The sequence below is a fragment of the Micrasema longulum genome, unplaced genomic scaffold, assembly GCF_059751315.1.
Source record: "Micrasema longulum isolate JH-2025_06_02 unplaced genomic scaffold, ASM5975131v1 h1tg001610l, whole genome shotgun sequence".
Classification (NCBI taxonomy): domain Eukaryota; kingdom Metazoa; phylum Arthropoda; class Insecta; order Trichoptera; family Brachycentridae; genus Micrasema; species Micrasema longulum.
The window spans coordinates 1-23,597 of NW_028278791.1; the positions used below are offsets into that span (position 1 = coordinate 1).

At 32.0% G+C, this 23,597-nt stretch overlaps 1 pseudogene; it reads right to left on the reverse strand.

Moving 5' to 3' along the window:
- Positions 1-1,758: 1,758 nt before the first annotated feature.
- On the reverse strand, positions 1,759-2,190 carry LOC148274654 (sonic hedgehog protein pseudogene; annotated as a pseudogene).
- Between the last annotated feature and the right edge of the window lie 21,407 nt (positions 2,191-23,597).

Consider the following 23,597-nt stretch of genomic DNA (forward strand, 5'->3'; position numbering starts at 1 on the left):
TGGTAAGATCTGTTTCATATACAATTAAATCAAACAATGAAATTCTCGGTTCTTTGCCCTTGAACCCCGAAATGAAGTTATTCATTTACACATTTATTTATCTCGATAAATTAGAAATGATTTATTTACTCACTTGTGAAAACACAAGTAATCTATTGATAAAGCACACTGAACTCTTCGTAGGTATTTATACATATGGATTATGTTCCGTTATTATATGTATTACATCACTGCGAAAGATTTCAAAAAATAATTAAGTTATTACCATTTATGTTTACGTAAAGGCAATGAGTTTGCACGAACAATATTAGTTTAGTATTAAAAGAAATGTTAATTTTAATTGTGTGCCGGTACAAAAATGTTCCGCGGGACGCTTTATTCAGGCACCTGTAGTGATTATTAAATTGTTTATAATATAATTATGTAGCCGGTCTTTTTTAAGTAAGGACTGAAACAAACTTTTGTTTCAATGCAAACGATAGTATCAGACATGTTTGATAACTGCTTAAATGTATTTGTTACCTATGTCAATAAACTAATCTAGTAACTTTACGCATTTTCAACGCAGACAAAATACGTAAGCATATTATTATAAGTATGAAATTTGTTTTGTAAACGTTAAAAAGCGTTATTTTAATTTTTAATCGTAAATATCTATACGAAGATAAGACTTTCAGCTCTATCAAAATATTTAGATTTGAGAGCGCAAAAATCCATTTCTATCATTCGTCGGTAGACGCGTATACAAAGCGACTGAAATATTAAAAGAATTTGAATTCAACAACATATCATCGGTTCTAATAATGTGTCGAATGTAAACCAGCCTAAACACATTTTCCCGGAATAGTTGAACAAATAGATACGCAAACAATTCGCGCCAAAAATAACAATCACTAATCAACTTATCGACATTATTTTCTTTGTAACATAAATATGGACTTCCTTCGAAACGTAACAATTTTCGGCAAGTTAGATCAACGTCGTATGTCGTATGACATATGAACTAACCGCCGATTGCTATTGCTAGCATTAACGTAAAATATGTTTACCAAAATTTATATTGCGTAGATTATACCTACAAGAAATATTAATGAAAACGGACCACTCTACAACTTCGAGGCAGAGGTAAGCTTAGGCATTGCGCAATTTATATCGACATTAGGGAAATTACGTTGCCCTAAATATAATATTTCGCCCCCCTGAAAGTACACTATCGTTAGCCTAAATTTGGCGGTTTTGAGTTATGAATTCAGAACCTCAGAATAAGAGTTTAACCATTTTTTTTTCAGAAAAACACTCACGTATCTCTACTGGTTTTTTGAGCGAGATTTACCACAAAGTTCATTATTCTTTGAAATCAATTGAGTAAAATATCGAGGAGAATACTACAATAATGATGATGCTACAGTGTTATTTCCATATTTCAATAGTTAAATGAGCAAATACGACAAAAAAAACTCAGCATTTTAATGTCAATGTACATTAAGTTACGAACGTTAATAATTTTTGACAAGTTTGTTTTTACTCTCCTGCAAAATTGCCGATTGAGACATACCACAGTGTACTTCAAGGGGTGCGACTCGATAGCCGCGTAGTTTATGTTACAGAGCGCGCTACCCGGGACTTATTTTCAGTCAACGGGTCGCCCTTTCAGGGCTAGTACCCTGAACGCTCTCCAGTGAGTAGAGAAAGCATCGCTAGCACTAATTTAGTACAAAATACGCGCTAGTGAAGCTCTCTCTAACCCCGCGAGAGCGTTCAGAACCGCACCGCAGGAATCGGGGCGCTAAGCGGAGCTCCGCCTCTCGGTCGGTCGCGTACCTGCGTCATGAGGCGGTCGGCCCCCGTGCCCTCCTCGTCCTGAAAGATGATGTCCCGGTTGTAGTTGTAGGGCACCAGGTCCCTGAAGCGGGGGTCGGAGCGGTTGACGCGGCCCTCGGGGGCGCCCGAGGCGGCCGCCGCGTACTCGGACACGTTGGGCACGTGCTGGGAGAACACCAGCGGGGTCAGCTTGCGGGGCCCGCGCCGGCCGCCCGCGCCCCGCCCCGGCCCGCACGCCCGGCCCAGCCCGAACAACAAACAGACTAACAACACCGCAGCCCTCATGCTGAGCTACACTCGCGCCGCGTTAATCGCATCGTATCTCTTGCCTGCTCCGCGGCGGCTGCACTAACACTACTGACTGCTGACTGCGGCCGGGGACTGCTGGAGCCTGCAGCGGCCACTGCCCCACGCCCCACGCCCCACCCGGGCGCTGCCCCCCCGCGCGTACCTGCCGGGGAGGGGGGCGTCGCGCTACTCGCCACTCGCCCCGCCACTCGCCCGCCACTCGCCGCCTGGCGCGAGCGTCCCACTCGGAGCACGTCCAGACGCCTGCGCCTGTCGGTGCGTCGGAAAGTGCTCATTTTTTTATTTTATTTTTATTTATTTATATAAAACATAACTCAACGTATTAAGTAACAGAAAATAGTATACATGTACATACAATCTACCAATTTTTTTGCAATCAATTTCTAATAATGTTATATTATCTTCTCAGTTATCTTTCTGGCTATTACTAGTCTATTCATTATAGATGCGGTATAGACGGGGTCTTCATTCAAGGCGCACGGAATGAATGCGGTAATGTGTAGATAATGGTAATCGAATTTGTATATATATACAGTAGTAATTACAATTTATAATATTATTTATTTATTCATTTATTTCCCTTACAAACAAAGATTCGTAATAAAACAATCTGATAATGTGATCTCGCTCATTTAAAAAAAAAATACATGTGAGAATAACAAAGAAGATTTATATACAGATATACTTAACAGAATGTTCATAAAGTTTATAATTCATTTATGTACACCTCTATTATTTGTATTTTAAAACGTACAACAAAATAACAAAAACATAACATAAACAATACATTTGTGGAGCAGTTTATTCTATATTGGTTTGGGCGGATGAGACAATCCATTTTACTTCTACCCAGCTCCACTATCCATTTTTTTAAAGCCTTTTTGAACATTTTCTCATTTCTAATTGTTTTAACAGACAGTGGAAGTAAGTTATACATTTTAATTGCATAAAACTCAAAATCCCTTTGTCTGAAAGTGGTATTAGATTTTGTTTATTAGATGAGTATGGTTTGTTTATTAGATAAGTCTGCGGCTTGGGTCTAAAAGGGCCAAAGTTGTAAATCGCAATATTACAGGAGAGTAATTTTCAGCCATATTGTGACAATACAAAAAAAAACAGATATATATACAAAGTTACGAAGGTAGATTTTTAAACGGGAAAATCTCGTTTTGTAACAAAAAACATTTATGTGATAAATAATTGTTGTATTTATAGACCACAAATTAATTACAATGAACGATATTTTCAATATTGAGTTTTTTTTTACGGTACTAACGAATACTACGGTTGTATATTTTAATAATATATTCATTGATTTTAAACCGGTATAGGACACTTTTGGTTTCAATTTTGGTCTTCCAAACCGAATTAAAGATGTATTTTATAAGTTGTGAGTTTGTTTATTTATTCCATAGCTGCATTCAACGATCGTGCATATGCTACCAAAAATTGCAAGATACTCATTTTCAGTCTATAAAAAAGTTTGTATTTTCACGCTAACAATCAACATTCATGGAGGATCTCAATCAGATTATTTCCTTATAATTTTGACCCATTTATTTCTTTTCCCTGGATTTTGGGGAATGCAAAAATAATATTAACTCACATTTATTGTATTTTAAAAACGTATTCCTATCAGTGCATCCCTGTAAGTAAGAAAAGCTTCGCAATTGCGCCACTAGGCGTAGTTAGACGCTTACAAAAAAAAATATACTTAAATATTGGTTGTTTTAAGCTTTGTTCATCACTCATGCACAAATATTTATCAACGAAAAGTTACACAATCGTTTTGGTTTTGATTCTTAACGTCACGCCTGGTTGGAGGTTGAAGAACGACTAAATACGCGTTGGGCATGAGTTAAGTGTCATCATTTTTTAGGGCTCAGGGCATGTCAATGTAATAAATTGTATTAAAACAAGATTGATCTACCAGTGTTGGTTATTAATAACGATACTCTTGTGATATAAGACTAATAATGAAAGGAAAATAATATAAAATATAGACCTAAATAGGGAAATACCACTTAAAATTAACGTAATAAGGGTCTATAAAATACTGTTGGCTAAAAAAGCAATTTTTCAGTTTTAAAATCATTTTAATTCCCGCGAAAACGGTCACTGCATTGGCCACGCCCCTAATACGTCACGATTCATGTTAATTTTGAACTTTGTTTGAAACCGTTTAAATTTTTATAGAACGTCATGAATCTTGATTTCACAATTATCAAGGCCAAACATGTCACGTTTTTTTAAGTACATATTTTTCATAATTTCTTTTTTAAAGTTATGTATGAAAACTTTTCTCCACAATATCCCTATTGATTTTGAAAATACAATTAATTTTTGTAAACCCATTTCATGTATTTTTATCGGTTTTAGTCGTATGTGATATTTCCCTATTCTGGTGGTATGTATCTGTTCCACTTTGTTCTAGGCGTCCTATAAATTATCTCCTGCTTGACTTTTAACTTTTAATTTGATTTTTAATTTTATCTTTCAATTTTAACTTTTTAATTTTAATTCTTAATTTTAACTTTTAATTTAAAATTTTAACTTAATTTTAATTTAAACTTTTCATTTTAATTTTAAACATTTGATTTCAACTCTTAATTTATACTTACTTACATCTACTACCTGCATCTAATAATTTATTGTTGGTTGTGATTTTTTATAATTAAATTTAAATGTTCATTTAAGCAGAGAGAGAGGGAGGAAAGTAGAGTAGCTATACAATGTCTTCTCCTTTTTATGAACTTTTTAACTAATATTTTTATTTTTACTTTTTTAGAATTCAATTATTTTTCCCCTCTCCTCCTGCATTCATAATTAATTAGTGTGAAATCTGTAATTGGTCTTACTTTTTTTAATTGTTCTTTTGTACCTTGTTTTATCTAAATACTGTATGATTTCATTAATAAATAATAAATAAAGGGTAAAAGGTTGTTTAAAATACAATATTTTATTGTTCCTGGATTAGCACCTGAAGCCAAAGACTTTATCTTCACCTTTCCTTCAAGTTAATGATCAAAATACGCTGGTTTTGGTTTACCAACGAAATGCCCTATGAACCACTGGGTGCGGAAAGTGGAGTGATGATGAATGAAAATTATTAGTGAAAATAAAAATCTTAATGTTTGATCTTGAACTAGGATGCAGAGAAGCCAGGTAAGAATATGGGATGCAATATTTGCAACAATTTGCGGCGCCATTAAAGCGAGTTAGGATGTTAGTATTAGAACTGACAGATTCACACGTAGGAACTGTTTACTATCGTTAACACGTGAAATATAGGTATTCTGACCGAATTATAAACCTGAAACGTGTCGGATCGATGATCACCAGAATTTCGGAACATCGAATATATTAGACATTGAAAAATCTCACAATTGCATTTCAGACTTTATTTTTAAAAATACATTATGAAATATTAAACACTCATTGTCCCGATAAACAATGAACTAATAATTTTCCATCGAGTGCTCAGACATTGGTGTTAATAAAAAATAAAGTAAAAGAATACGGACATAAATAAAACTTCAACCAAAAACAAAATAAAATAGTTAAAAATAATTAAAAAGTATAAAAAAGAAGAGAGAAAAATTATAATGACAATACTCATTGTTTATGGTTTTAATGCTTTTAGAAAGAAAAATGGTCGGTGCTCGTTGCAATTAAAATCAGATTAGAAGTACGGGTTACTCAGGGAATCTTCATGTGTCTAAGATTCGCTCAACGAAGTTCGGCAGGTCTATGGAAAATATTGACCATTCCGAATTTAATAAACTGCCCGATGAACCAGAATATGAAAAGTCGAATAGAGAATCCAAAAATGTCGCAATTAAAATTTTTTACCTAAATCTTTTTGATAGTGGTAGTTATTAATGCAATTTATATAGGTGGCGTAAAGTACTATGTTTTACGTTTCTTATATCTGTACTTCAGAGGCAGACAGATGCAAATCCACAAGTCAAATGTTCAACAAAAACCTCAAGAATCTACTTTCTCTAAGTGATTTCTAATAATTTATAGCATTAATTTATATTTTCAGTATCTTAATACATTGGTTCTTTCATTATAAGACTTACATTTCTTCTAAATCAATGGACATTTCTTCTAAATCAATGGACATGATTCTAAACTGGATACGAAAATCGAAATGTCGTTTCATCTAATTTGCATTTTGTGTAATTTGCAACGGATTTGCATCCGTCTGCCTCTGAGGTACAGATATAATGTTTTTTGTACTATTTCGGAGGTATTAACTATGTATGATATTATATTGTATTGTCACAAAAATGTTTTCTTTATATGTACGGTCCCAAATAAGTATTTTTTTAAAAGTAGTTTAATGGGAGTAAATTATGTACTATATGCATTATATGTTTTATTAATAATAAAAGTAAATTAATTAATAAAATAAAACAAAATAAACCAAAAATTTAAAATTAAATCTAGTAAAAAAAATAACATGTTTATAATCAAAAGATCATATTAAGATTAAGATCTGAAACTATAAAAGAGAAAATAAAAAAAAAACTTTTTAATATTTACTCATCTATCAGTCTGCGATTTACGGCATTTCAAAATTATCATTTATGCAATAATTTTGAAGATATTAATCTTTGACTCTAAAAGACGCCTGTACTTTGAGGGTCTTGGACCGCCATTCTTGAAACAAAATGACTCTTGATACTACTAAGAAGTGGCCGGTTTCCATTTTGGCTCCTCTGCACACGCGAGTATCAACTGTCACAGGCTTCAATCTAGAGTTAATGACTACATAGTCGATATTAGATCTTTCATTGCCTCTATCCCACGTATGCTGATGGATTTCCTTATTTTCACAAAAAGGTTTTATTCCAGAGATACCTCTAACAATCTTCTTCCATCGTCATTCTGCCTTTTATCCCCAAGCATACCCAGGGTGGACTCCATTCCGTCTCTTCGAGTTCCCACCAATTGATTTAAATCTCTCGCATGTAGGTACTACTTTTAAATTCATTTTATATAAGCTTGTTGTGGACCCTAGTGAAAGACAGAATTAAGCATTTTGAAATAATGAGCAATCATTTATTTCGTCTTCCCCATTTAGATACGTTTCTTATATCCGCCTGGAGAGTACGAAAATCATCCAAAGTTTTAACCCTCAAAAAAGCTTCAAGTCATCCGCGAATAATAAAAAACGCAAATCGACTACAACTTTTTTAATATCATTGATAAAAATAGAGAACAACAATGGACCCAGGTTGGATCCTTGGGAGACACCTTAATAAGTACTAAAGTTTTTCGATGCAAACAAGCCATGTGAAACGTATTGATTTCGGTTTCGGAGGTAGGTCGCCATTAATTTTAGCATTCCATCCGAGAAACCGATCTCATTCAGCTTGTTTAACATAACATCATGATCGACTGTGTCAAAGGCTTTGGCAAAGTCGTTATATGAACAGTCAACCTGATTTCCTGCGTCTATTTTTGTAATAACCCTTTTACAAAAATAAACTTAGTATCTTTCCAACGACTTCTATGTCAACTAAATTTTATTTATAACTCAGATCCTAAAAATACAAGTGTTTAAAATATTTTTCTAAAGACATTATTGTATTATTAAGAACCCCGCGTAATTTAATAACCTTGAAATTTGCCGTTAGTTCTGTGGGTTTTGGAAAAACCAAATATTCGTTTATGTTATTGAATCCTGCGTTGTACTTATTGTATACCTGAGGAAGATTATCCCAATACATTTTTGTTTATTCCTTAAATATACGTTAGAGCCGGTGGAAAGGTCGACTCAAGTTATGTGTTACGAACGCTGTACAGATATTGACTTAACTTTGGGGTGATAATACCTTGTACCTATTTGCAAACCTGATGTGTAAGCTTTCGTTCTCGTAAAAACTCTTGCGTAAACGAGTGCAAGCGACAAGCGGCCTTACGTTTGAATTTAAATTTTAATTTTAATCGTTAATCGTCGTCTTGGCAAAAAGACCTGAGTGAAAAAGATTTAATATCTCTTCTGTAACTAACTTTTCCATTACATGCGTTTTCTTTCACGAATTATCATTTTAAAAGATGAATGGCGATGGATCAGCGGATTGATCAATAGGTATTTGAATATAATTTTTATGTCACTCTCGCAGATGTCTCCACGAATACTGTTCAAAAAAGACAACTGCATCTCGGACTGATTATCCTAACTAAAATTGACAAAATTGAGATCTAGCATTCCCGTTTCCTCACCCTAAAACTGAACAGAATTTGTTTTTGTTAAGAAGGAAAGTCACAAAGAATTTTTTTGTGTCGGCAAGTTTTGATTTTTATTCAAAATCATCCAAAAACCCTTACACGTGCATAGTTTTATCCTGACGTCAAATATGATCACTGTTTTAGAAAAAAGCAAAAAATTCACAGATTGTATTTTTAAAAATCTTTCTTAAAAAAGAAACGAAATCGGTTCTACTTTGAGATGCGGAAAACGGGAATACAAGACCTAGATTTTTTCGATGTCAGGCATAATCAGTCAGACATGCAGTTGTCTTTTTCGCGCAGTATTCAGAGAGGCAACTGGGAGAGAGTGACAAAAAAACTTAATTATTGTTTCTTTTTTTAAAAAGAAATATTAACGTTCTTATGATTGGCCCAGATATTTTAATTTTGGGAGCCTTTTTTTACGAGTTGTAAAAATTCACTATTAGAACATGGGAATTAAGTTGTGAAATAACTAACACTTTTTTACAAATATTGCAACATAAATTAAACTCAAATTTAACGCTTACATTCAACAGTGATATACATAACCATCGCACGCGATCTCATAACTGTCTACATTTACCCCCTGTACAACTGTACACTCCTCTAAATTCGGATTGGGGTCACTCCTCTACATTGCCTCTACTCAATATAACCTCCTGCGTATTCACCTTAAATCAATCTACGAATGGAAATCAAATTACACTAAAAAATCATTTCCTTAAATTATTTACCGATAACCCTTGACTTATGTAAGTTAATGTTAAATAATATATTATAATTTGTTTTTAAAAAAGTTTCCGAGATTTGGCCATTTTTGTTTTAATCAAGTTTATTAACTTATAAGAATACAATTACGTTTTGTACATTTTTGTATTTTGAAATAAAAAAAAAAATAAAAAAAATAACGGTATAGTGGGGCTCGAACCATGGACCTCTGATCAATCAGTCCGCGACACTTACTAACCCCGGGACCACAACCCGATTCTCCTTATTCATCAAACCGCTCTCCCACTGCATATCCCATTAGAGGATGTATTGACCTAGTTAAAATACGGTACTAGGATGGAAAGACTAATTTGAGTTATCTCCTAAAAACTATGATAGTGCCTTTGGAATTGTAAAGTGGCCACTTAAACCAGTCAGTGACAAGTTGTAAGCCTGGTCAATGCCTAGACTTCCATATTCCCTTCTCAAAAATGCTTTCCCTCTCTGTTGCAACAAATTTAGATCTAAATACCATAACTCCTTTAGGAGGAAATACAGCTTGTCTACAAACCTTTTTAAAAAAAAAATATTTCCCATAAATTTAAATTGATTTACAAATTACAACAGGGATGGAGAATGCCTTAAATAAGGGAATTTGGAAGTCTAGGCATTTACAGGGGTTATGACCTGTCATTGGCTGGTTTAAGTGGCCACTTTACGCATTGTGTAACATTCACCATTCTGCCTATATTTAAACATCCATTTCCTCAACTCTTCCACCCGTTAACTTTAGTGAAGTAAAAGAGCTAAAGCCTTTATCATTTGGGTGAGATTCATCTGGCTGAACCAATTCACTAGGCAACGCCAGAATTTTTTAAACAATTTTTATACTTCTTCTTTTACCAGTTAGTTGATTCTACAATGTTAGTAAGGTGTGTAAAGTGGCCACTTAAACCAACCAATGACAGGTCATAAGCCTTGTAAATACCTAGACTTCCATATTACCTTATTTAAGGTATTCTCCATCCCTGTTGTAATTTGTTAATCTTAATGACTCCCGAGGGGGTGAAATCCAGTCTTTTGTCTACGAAAATTTGGACAAACTCAAATGTTGTAAATAGATTTACTCAAAGATTGAATAGTTTACTTGAAATCCCTTGTTGCAAGTCCAGACTCGGGCAAAGACATTTATTTTTCATAGCTCCAAAACAATGAATTTTATAAGAACAATATGATAGAGGCGAATTATTTTAATTTGTTTCGATTTAAATTTTTGTTTAAATTATGGATAAGAAAAGCAGATTTCAATTGCTTCTTTTTTTAATGAATAGTATTTACTTTTTTCATGAATTTTCTTATTTTTATTGAAAAAAATTATTTACATTAGTAATAAACTAATTTATTAGCACTAATTATTTATTTTTGATATCTATCGTATTCTTAAATTAGGCTTTATAAAATTTTTAAATAAAACGGAATACCCACACACAGACCATGCCTTTGTGGGATTTTTGTTTTTTGTGTTTATGTAATGTTTTTTTTTTGTATTTGTAACTTATACCAATGAATAATATATATTGTAAAATGCAAAAAAAATATATAATAAATAAAAAAATAAAAAATGAATTTAGACATACGAGGATTCAAAACATTGTTGATTTAAAAAAACATTGACATTTTAGTCAATTCTTTCTGTGACTACAATCCATAATATTATTATCGTGCGTACCTCCTCTCATCTCATCAACATATATCTTATCTTTTGTTTTATAATTCGTCATTCCACAAATTCATCATAACTTTCATATCTTGTTCTGACTTGTGACTCAGTTCGTTTTTTAAATAAAGGTATATTTATCTATATATATAAAGGGAAATGTTCGTACGTGTGTCCTCGATAGACTGAATAACTACTTGACCGATTTAAGTGCGGCATTCAGCAAAATGTAGATGTTTTCCATGAGCATATTTATTTCTCTTTAAATCTTCAATTTATTTGTAGAAAAAAAATTAGGAACGTAAATGTTTTTACCATCGTTCACCAGGGTTGCATTCGCCACATTCGAATGAATATACAAAATATTTAGAAGAATGTTTTTTTTGTGTATAAAAAAAGTTTGTTATCGAATGTTTAATTTATTATTTATTTATTTTACAGAAGCAAGCAGTCGATAATGATATAATAACATAAAAGAGATACGGTTTACAGACAGACCAGCGAAGTTTCTATTAAAAGTAAAAATTATACATTTTAAATTGTGGTACAACAAAGGGGTGTGTTTATGTATATTTGTATAAGAGTACGTGTAGAGGTGTGTTTGTGTGTATTTGTGTGAAAGTAAATTTTCAGCTGTGTGTAAGTGTAAGTATCATTAAATAGCAATTGGGATCGTATCGCAGCCAGAAATAATAAGTCTTAATTTATTTTTAAATAAATTAAGGGGCATGTTTAATAAATCGATAGATGAAAAAAAAGATTTATAGTTAGAGCAAGAACGATAGAGGAAAGAGTGTTGTGCATAGTTAGTGCTACAGACTGGCAGATGGAATAAATACTTATTTCTTGTCACGCGAAAGAGGACATTAAAATTAATTTTGGAGAGTATGTTAAAAGAGTCTACTTTATTATTTAATAATTTATATAAATAGCATAATTCAGATATAGTGCGTCTATTTTCAAGGGTAAAAAACCATTTTGTTTAGCTGATTGGCTGTAAGTGCAAAGCGTTTTATTGTTTTTATAATCTAGGTATTTTAAAATTTTCGTTGAACATTTTCAATCCTTTCTATGTTTGTTATGTATTGTGGGCTCTACACAACGGATGCAAACTACAAGTTACTGCGTACAAAAATATGTTTTTGGTTTTTTAAAGGGTTTGGAAATTCTTAAAATGAAGCCGAGCATTTGGTAAGCTTTTTGAACAATAGAATTTATGTGAGACCCATTTATGTTTTCAACAACATTCGTTTGTTATGGATCCCAATCAGACTATTTCCTTGTATTTCCTATAATTTCTCCCCATTTATTTCTTTTTTACTGGATTTTTGGTAAAACTAAAATAATATTAACCGACATTCAATACATTTTTGAAAATTGCATTCCTAAATAAAGTTGGTGAGAAGAGCAGAGTTTGACATTTGGAAAAAAATACATTTGAAAATGAATTATTTTATGCATGCTCAACTTTATTTTGTAAATTTATTGATAATTTTAAGTTGCTAGAATTTCACTCATCCATGCACTTTGTAGCTGCAAGACGATAAGTAATCTAGCTTCAATAGGTAAATGTTATCAACTATATCTAAATTTAGTAAATGGGGTGTAGAATTCCAACCGTCCATGCGCTCAGTAGCTGCAAGACTTATTGTAAATTGTAATGTAACTTCTTTTTTTATAAATTTATTGTCTATTTCATTTTTTTTTAATATCACTAAAACTCTAAACTTCATTGTTAAATTAAAAAAAAAAATAGGGGCTAGATTGCTTATTGTCCATGCGCTCTATAGCTGCAAGACGTGCTGTAATAAAACTCCTATATATCATAGTTGGCACGTATCTATCGATATTTATTTATTGTACAGCGCCCTTGAAGTGATTTTCACAAAAATGCGCTTTATAAATTATCCAAATATATACATAAATATATTCTTGTTTTGTAATATTATCTTATGTCTGTACTGATATATTTATATGTATATATATATATATATATTATATATATATCTATATATTTTATATATATATATATATATATATATATATATATATATATATATATATATATATATTGGCATTCTTATAATTTACCTTAATACCTCAATTTTGGTGGCCATTTTCAACGAGTTATAAAAAACTCTAGTACTACTACTACTACTACCATCACGCCATTTCCCCGTAGAGGTAGGCAAAGAGAATGGACCGCCACACGCGTCTATCTTGGCATACACTCCTAGATTCTTCCACATTCATACATCTTGTCATACATGCCCTTCGGTTCTATCTGCTTTTGATATTACCAGACTTAAGATTTTGGTTTATCTGATCATGCCACGTCTTCCTCGGTCGTCCTCGTCTCATATTACCGTTCATTTTCACCATACACACTTGTTTACCATTCTTTCGTCTTCCATGACCAAACCCTCGCGATTACAAAATGGAAAATAAGGTGGAATACAGTGGGATTCAACCCTCGTACCTCTGATCTGTGAGTCCGCATCGCTAGCTACGGGACCACAACCTTTGTTAAATTTATTATTTTCTTAATTTTTTAAATATATATTACAAAGTAATGCCTAGTAGGAGAAGACTCGTGCTAAGGCAGAAATTATTTACTATCAATAGTTTTTAGACTGTTCCCAGTATCTTAGCGAACATTAGTCGTATGGAATATTCATTTATCGACGGTTCCAGAATGTCTTGAGTGACGCGTTTTGCCACCTGAGTCGTTATCAGATAAGAGGCAGGAAGCCCGTCACACTAACTCTAAACGCTTAGCTACTTTCTTCCGAAGTGTTTGCTGTTAACAAATTATTGCAGGATGTTGTAAAATCCCGATAATTCCAAATAATTCAATAAGGATCTTAAACATCCTGTTCTCGGGGAGTTTTGAATACAAACATGCCTTCAAAACTCTAGAGGACTAAGAAGATTTTTTATTTATTATACAAATAAGGGTCTTTAAACAAATATATTCAACAATATTTTGAGTATGTTCAAATGTTTATAGACTGGATTTCACCCACTAGGGAATTATTCAAATTAATATATTACAACAGAGATGGAGAACATTTTAGAAAATAGAATTAAATGGAAGTCTAGACATTTAAAGGGCTTATGCCCTGTCATTGACTGGTTTAAGTGGGCACTTTACACACTGTTGGGAAATTCCACGGTAACTCACGTCACATTTTACTTCATAATTGAGTTTTTTTAATGAGTATCTTTATATATATAATTCCTCTGTACGTGTGATGTCACCGTACTCCTCCTAAATGGCTAAACCGATTTACGTGCGGTTTTCAGAGAAATATAGATCTTTACGCTGTGCGTGTTCGTAGATATTAAAATCTTCAATTGAATATGTAAAAAATAAGTTTGTAGCATAAATGTTTTATTTATCGATCTACCAGGGTTACATTCGAAGAGAATGCATTTGCAAAAAATGGAAAGATGTTTTTTTTTGTGTATAAAAAAAGTTTATTTTTTGTGAATCTCAATCAAATTCTTTCCTTAAATTCCTCATAATTTCTACCCATTTATTTATTTTTATTGGATTTTTGGTAATAATAAAATAATATTCAACAACGATAAAATAAATCGCCATCTACATAAAAATAATGGGAAAAAATAAAAAGTAATTCACGTTATGTGGTTTTGGTAACTCGCGTTACGTTATTTATCAAGTCATGTTTTTCAGCAAAATGCAAATGGATCTCAGAGTAATAATTCTCTAGAGAAGCCCTTGACGAAAAGTTTTTTTTTCTAAATAAAAAAATTTCTTGTCGCAATTTAATGGAAACGCCCTGTATAACATTCACCTGTGTCGTGGTTTGAACACCCATTTTTTTTTCATTTTTTAAAAAATATTTTTAATAAAAACATATAATACAAAAAGTACATATTATACTCCCAGGAGTTATTAAAGAAACTCATTTGGGACCGTACATAAGAAAAAAAATTTTTTTGACAACACATAATATCATACAAATTAATACATTCGAAATTAAAGAAAACGTTATTGTATAAGAAACATAAAGCAGCATCTTATATAAACTACATTAATAATTATCACTATCAAAAAGATTTAAGAAATATTTTTTAATTGCGAAACTTCTGGATTTTTTATTCAATTTTTCGTGTCTTAGCTCATCAGGCAGTTTATTATATTCGGAATGGGCAATATTTTCCAAGGACCTACTGCCAAACTTTGTTGAGCGAAACTTAGACACATGAAGATTCCCTGAATAACGCGTATATGAATATTATGACCAAATGTGCATTTTAAATTTGAGTGAGCAGAAAAGTTTATGATATTTAAAATAGTATTGGAATCCCATTTAAGTCCAAGAATGTTTCTTAGAGCTCTGTTCTGAAGAACTTGTATTTCCGAGATCTGATTTTTGCTTTCGAAACCCCATATGCATGATAAATAACATAGGTGGGAATAAATCATAGAGTAGTAGACGGATTCAAATTTCACTAAACTCAACAGCTTGCCCACCGCATCTGACGACTTAAGTCTCCCAGGCCGTATCCACATGCAAGGAAAAATAAATTGCTCGTTCCCGAACGAGATAAGCTGCATGAAAGAGTTCTTTGTAATCTGGTTGCCTTGGCATATTTGTGCTGGAAGGAGGTAATCCAGCAGCTCATAATATTTACTTCATTGGATTGGAAGAGGGAAGTGAATCCTTCACTTAATAAATTAAATAATTGAAGATATATGAATCTAGGCAGAATGGCGAATATTTCACACTGTGTAAAGTGGACACTTAAATCAGTCATTGATAGGTCGTAAGTCCTGTAAATACCTAGACTTCCATATTCCTTTCTCTAAAATGTTCTCCGTCTTTGTTGTAATATGTTTAAATAGTTACGTTCATATTTTTAAGAAACGTTTGCGTTCTTATTTTTTACGCAAATACAGGTACTTTTTAAAAAGTCAAAACTATGTTATACATTAGAAAACAAGCTGTGGTAAAGCGGGTTTCGAACCTTGGATCTTCCGACACAAAGTCCGCGACATTACCATGGGACCACCACCTGTGATATCTCCCGTCAATTGAACGTATCTAATACTCGTATAAGTAAGGAATGCTGTCTATGTTTAGTTTTTTATCGTTTACTTTTTGTGTTGATGCATGTTCACTAAACTTGCCAAACTTACTAGTTCTTTGCTCGGTGTATTTTTATTGTATTTTTGTTGTAAACTTTTAAAAATCATTCTTATGTTTCTGAAATTCCCCTCGTCGATGCGCTTTGTAACTGTAATACTTTTTGTGATACTAGCTTTCATATTATTTCTAAATTACACTTTTAACTGTAAATGGGGTCTAGATTGTCAACCGCCCATGCGCTCTGTAGCTGCAGGACGGTTATTTATAAATCAAAACACTTCTTATACATTTTTTTGTTCTGTGTAAATGGGGGCTAGATTTCTAAAGGTCCGTGCGCTATGTAGCTGCAAGACATGTTGTAATTTACTCTTATATAATTAAATAATAGTATGTTAATACCCCTTCGTTTGCTGGCCACCATAGCTTTGGTTTTTAGAGCGTTCATTTTGAGTCCGAATTCCTTGCCAGCATTATTTACCTCGTGGACAAGTTGTTTTAGATGATCAATAGTATCAGCTATGAACTATCAGTTATGAAGATATTACAGACTTTACATTATGGTCATGATTTAACGATGGGGAAAGATCTTGAATATATATGATCCTCAGCGGCTTTTAATCTCCTGACGAAGGTATTTACTGCATACTAATCTATCGAATTATAGCGGGAAGAAGAAACTATCACTTACGATCGTATATGTAAGAGAATATTTATATATTATTTTAAGTGCATGGAATATCTTATCATAATGCTTGCTTGTGTTATTGATTATGTATATTTTTTTCAATTATTGTTGCTGTTGCTGTTGCCGACTGCTATTTTCACAAACATGGCGCTATGTTCATTATCCTAAATAAATAAGTTAAAGTATTCCTATCTCCAAGTTATCATATTCTTCTGATCCGCTTCTGACCGGTGCATAAGACAGTGCATTTTGCTTCCCATTTATTTCATTAAAAGTCACCAAAAATGTACAAATTCTGGTTGGACTTATTTTTTATATATACGTATGCACTGGTTGATATTTATTTTTATTACTAGTTTTTCATTTAGTATATAAATGGCGATAAGTTTTAAATAATTTATATTATGATTTGTACATCCCCCGGTTGGACTGTCCTGAGTCAACACTGACTGGCGTTATCTGGCGCAGGGGTTATAAAATAATTACACAGCTTACGCTTGCAGGTGAGAACTCTCGAGGAAATCGCAAATGTATTTTTTCTAAGCTTAGCACCTCCATAAACATAGACGCCGCCTGTCCTCTTCAGTCTGGTTACCTATATTTTATTATAGTATAGTATTATATACTTACTACATTATATAGGTACCTACAAGAACATAAAGCTCTGTCCATCTTTATTGTACCTATAGACTATAGAATCGTAGGCTTCATTCATAAATGTTCGAGTAGAAAAACAAATAGTAAAATATTGTGGTGTATTTGATCTATGACAAACGTAACATATTTTTTCTTTTATTTTTTTTTTATCTTACTTCAATTTTATTAAGGAAACTCACAACAGCAATTTTCTGCCAAAAAATGTATCTATTCGTTATTAAATATATTTATTTTTATTTTGTTTATTCATATTTCTCCATTATAAACTATAATTAATCTATAAACTCTGTCATGTACCAATAAATAAAACATCGTATGTTAAAAATGCTTTTTTCGTAGGACTTTTTCAGTGTACAATACAAAATTTAAAAATTTAGATTACATAAACATCACATATTTAAAATTTACACTAAAAATGCATTATGTAACTTAGTAGACATTATAATAATAAATATGTACATCTTCCTACCCCTCCTTATCTTCTCTTCAAGCATTCTTGTCCTAATTCCGCCCAATTTACAGTAACTTAATGTTCTTAAAATAAATATGAAAAAAAAAATTGATTTTGAAAAATATTTACGAGTACATGAAGAAAACATTTTTATATGTATTTATTTGATATGTTATATATTTTCTTTACTCACTTTGTATACTTTGTGGAAATCTGTTATTAGTTCTGAGTTTATACACTATATCTGTTTGTTTACTATAAATATGTATGTAGAACTCTTGATTTCCCAAATAAAATAAATAAATAAAAATAATATGACCTCACTGGAGTTACCCGTGCCGAGGACTCTTAACAATATACTTTTTTTTAATATTTTTACATTTGAGAATACACAAGAGTAACTTAATAATCAGAGATAATTAACAAAATATTCAGACAGTTTTAAACACTACGTATTTATGTTTATAATTAATTTGTGCACATCTATATTATTTATATTATAAAACTCACAATGCAAGAACAAAAACATAACGTAAGCTATACATTTGTGGAGCAGTTGATTCAATATTGGTTTGGGCGAATGAGACAATCTATTTTACTTCTACCTAGCTCATCTATCCATTTTTTTATGGCCTTTGTAACATTTTTTCGTTACTAATTGTTTTAATAGATAGTGGAGATTTTAATTGAATAATACTCAAAATCTCTTTGTCCGAAAGTGGTATTAGTATGTATTTGTTTAAATTTTCTTTATGTTGAGGATCTAGTGGTTATATTATTTGTATGTGATGTATTGTAGGGGTTATGTCTTTCATTTGAGTCAGAATAGTTTTTTAATCTGTAAGTAAATATTGTTTTAGCGTATAATTGCTATTTATTTGTAATTGAACATGTTTCAAAATTTAATTATTCATACTGAAAATCCATTTAACTTTATAGACAATTGAAGATAACTGAGTTAACTTCTCATTGTTCTTGTTATAATGACTTTCTCATGTCAGAGGATGGTGATCACGCATCACGCCTGACTCCAGGCATGGCTCATCTGTGGACAGTCTCCCTCCATCTGGAACGGTCTTATTTTCTTATGTAGGCATTCGTCAGTGATAATTATGTTAAGTTTATTGCAACATTGGGGGAAAACATTATTGAGAAGGGAATATGTAAGTCTAGGCATTTACAGGGCTTTCGACCTGTCATTGGCTGGTTTAAGTGGCCACTTTACACACTGTGTAACATTCACCATTCTGCCCATGTTTAAACATCCTCAACTCTTCCATCTGCTGACTTTTCGTCCGTTTGTCCGTTTTGTTTTCTTCGACAATCTGACAGATGGAAAAATAATTAAATTTTTAAGTAATACATTTGTTATAAATACATTAATTTCCTAATTACATACGAAATATGATCCCATCCTGTTTCTTTAAGATCCCAGAAGTATTTCTACACTTTAAAACGACACAACACGGCATAGTTGAATTCAAATCGGGAGTTGCGTACTGAGCGACATCTATACAGAAACTAATGGGTCAAAACGTAAAACTATTATTTTAAGAGTAGTTTAGTCGCCTTTTGTCTGATGCGCGTTTGCGGTTTCTGGACTATTCTTAATTCTATGGTTATAACCTATAATTTTGACGTTTATGAAATATTTTAAAGTTTGAATAAATACAAATTTATACAATGAAAAAACATTTTTGCGAATTATTTTATTTGAAATCAGTTTAGCATATCTGGCGGTCATTTTATTCGTTATTATAAATTTTGATAACTAAGACATCTCTTCGGAATCAATACTGACGTGTTCGCACTTCCGATCTCGTATTCCCGAAGTATCACCAGACCTAAGGTAGGTAGGTACTAGGTACTCTTACATCCGACGTATTTACCCTACTTCTTAAATCGTCATACATTTCTAGGAATCACACATCATTTCATTTAGGTACCTGTTCAAATATCTTATCGAAAATAAACACTCAACGTGTGTAAACTCATTCTTTGAAACATTTCATTCAACAGCACTGTAACTCTATCTTTATGGTATATTATTTTTGAACGAACCGAAGCCTGATTACCTTTCAGGTAGGGAGTATATTATATGTGGGAAAAAATAAATAGGTTTTTAGGGTATTGTGTCAACATCCGGTACAAAATATTGGCTTGACCGTAAGGCGCTAAGTTAAAAAAATATACTGACGCAGGCGCTAAGCAATATAAGATAAAGCTCTGGGTGTTCAAAACATCATTGTAAGACAAACTGTACTGCCTCCCAAAAAATACATTATTCAATATAACTCACTACTGTGGATATAAAATCATTTTCGGCATTCACATAAAATAAAATTAGCATCAGGTTTTTCTCTCTGTTTCTCTAAGCATAATCAGAGCATAATAAGTAAGTTTTTAAGTTTACGGACAGATAAACCATGAGCATACTCGTACAACGAAATCTGACCGAGTCATAATTATTGTTGGTTGGTAAATCATAGTTTTATTATTAAGTAAACTTTTGATTTTAAATTTCTTTTGCTTTATATGTTACAAAGCATTATTTATTTATTTCATTAACAATCGCAGTCTGCATTACTAAACGGGCCGTTTAACCCAAAACGTAACCCAAACTGTAAATATAAGTTAGAATTTAATGAATAGAAAGCAGTGGCGAATGGTGACTTTATTTATGGGTAAGCTATAAAAAAATATCATATATTTGTACCTGAATAGGAGTTACATAATATAATGTAAGACGTGCTGGGATATTTATTTATTGTACAGCGCCCTTGAGGTGATTTTCACGAAAATGGCGCTATATAAATGATCCAAACACAATTATTATTATTCAGATTTTTTCTTTCAGAGCTGCACAACAACGTTTATTCATTATAATATTATTTAATTACACGTCGTTTTAGTTATCCACTAAGTCTAGAGATTCGATTGGACACATTTTTTAAAAAGAGTTTAATAATATATAATACATTTTATAAGTGACATTGAACAGTCACTAAAAGGTACTAAGGAAATATTATATAGTTTCAGTCGGTCACTATAAATTACGTTAAATTTCTTTCAATGCAAAATGTTAGCATATAAATTTCGTATCCCGTGTTCACTATTTAACATGAACGTACGCCAATGTCAAAGCAAACATTAAAATTTATCTTCTCTACAATGCACACACTCGTACAATGTCATTATTCAATGTTTAAATAAATCTTTGCTAAAGACAACAGGACCCTGATGTCATTTCCAATTTTATTACTTTCCAACAGCAGAATTTTATTACCATTGTCGGTTATAACTAGAAAATGAATTTCCGTATAACAGGCATGACTTCATAGCGCACTATTCACACCTGTCATTATCACAAATCACAACTAGCCGTATATCAAAGATATCAAGATCTCCGATGCACAATTTAATAAAATGATCGATTGTAAGACGCTTTCTGATATCGTCATGTCGTATGTCATGACTGATCAATACTTCACACTGCAAACTAAAGCTAATGGATTTTCCTGCAAAAATATTTATTATATATTCTGCGAAAACGAAATTGTTACTGTGAATTATCCATAAATATCCTCGCAAACAGGAAAATACTACACTCTTTTGAGTACGCCCAAATGTTCGCAGACTGCCTGGATTTCCTTCCTAGGGAGTTATTTAGATCTAAAATTGTTGCAACAGAGAGGAAAACATTTTGAGAAATGAATATGGAAGTTTAGACATTTACATGGCTTGGCCTGTCATTGGCCGGTTTAAGTGGCCACTTTACACACTGTATTACATTCACCATTCTGCCTATGTTTGAACACCCACATTTCCTCAACTCTTCCATCTGTTGACTTTTGTGAAGTAAAACAGCTGAGACCTTTATCATGTGGGTGAGATTCATCCGGCTGTACCAATTCACCTAAAGTGGCCGATTAAACCAGCCAATAACAAATTACAACAGGGATGGAGAATACCTTAAATAAGGGAATATGGAAGTCTAGGCATAACATGTTATTAGCCGTGTAAATGCCTAGACTTCCTTTTTCCTTCTCAAAAATGGTTTCCCTTTGTGTTGCAACAAATTTAGCGGAAAATACAAGATTACAGAAAAGAAAACATAAATATAATGATGTATTCGCAAAACAATTAAGTCAACATACATTTTTCATTTAGATACTTATTGCAACAGATAGGGAAAACGTTTGTGAGAAGGGAATATAGAAGTCCAGGCATTTTACACGGCTATCTTGGGCTGGTTGAAGTGATCACTTTACACTCTGTAACATTCACCATTTAGCCTATGTTTATAAAATTATTCTTCGTAAAAAAATAATAGTTAAAGTGCGTTCTTCAGCATAGGATTTCCCAGTGACGAATATTTGAAACTGAATCATCGCGTATTCATACATATTAGTTTATTTATTAATTTATTCCTTTTGTTTATTTTGTTTATTTTGTTTATTTTGTTTGTTTGTTTATTTTGTTTATTTTGTTTATTTTGTTTATTTTGTTTATTTTGTTTATTTTGTTTATTTTATTTATTTTGTTTATTTTGTTTATTTTGTTTATTTTGTTTATTTTGTTTATTTTGTTTATTTTGTTTATTTTGTTTATTTTGTTTATTTTGTTTATTTTGTTTATTTTGTTTATTTTGTTTATTTTATTTATTTTATTTGTTTTATTTGTTTTAGTTGTTTTATCTGTTTTATCTGTTTTATCTGTTTTATCTGTTTTATTTGTTTTATTTGTTTTATTTGTTACATTTGTTTAATTTATTATTTTATTTTATTTATTTGTTTTACAGAAACCAAGGGTCAACAATGATATAATAACATAAAAAAGCTTAAAAGGGCTTAAAGACAAACTAGCGAAGTTTTTTAATAAAATTCATACATATTAATTGTGGTACAACAAAAGGGTGTGCTTGTGTGTATTTATATGAGAGTAAGTGTAGGGGTGTGTTTGTGTGTATTTGTGTGGGAGAAAGTGTTCAGGTATGTGTAAACGTAAGCATCATTAGATAGCAAGTGGGAGCGTATGGCAGCTAGAAAGAATGAGTCTTAATTTTTATATTTTAATAAATTAATGAGCATGTTAAATATATCAATAGATGAAGATGAAAAATGCACTTACCTACCTCAAACGAGACCAATTATACAGTCGGTAGTACTAAAAATGATATATAGAGCTCGCATATTCAAAGAATTTTCTATAACATATCATAAGTAATAAAAAATTGACGATATTTTAAGTTTGTCAAAATGTTTGCAGACGAGGCTGAATTCCACCCCCTAGGGAATTATTAAGATCGACATTTGTTGCAACAGAAGAGAATACATTTTTGGGAAATAAATAAGGAAGTCTTGTCGTTTATTGGGCTTATAATTTATGACCTATTGTCTGGTTTGTGTGATCAATAAAAGTTTTAACTTTATTTGTATTTAAAAAGTGAACAGATGGAAAAGTTGGAGAAATTTGGAAGTTTTAACATAGGCAGAATGATGAATATTACAGTGTGTAAAGTGGCCACCTAAACTAGCCAAAGTCGTATCATAGACTGCCATATTCCCTTATCAAAATTTTTCTCTCTTTTCCCATCTTTTTCTTTCCATAAAAAATAAGTGGTTAAAAGTTGTTTTTATATATTCAGTTTTTCTACCAACATTTCTTGGTGGAACTGCATTTTAATTATAATTATAAAAATACGTATATAATTTTATTCTACTTTTATTTATAATGTTTACCAGTGACCGGGCTTCGTCGTGACTGACAACCAGTCTGACGATGTCGGTCATGACGAAACCCGGTCACTGATAAGAATTATAAATAAAAGTGGAATAAAATACGTATTTTTTATTATTATTGTTAAAGTTGTTTTGTAGATTT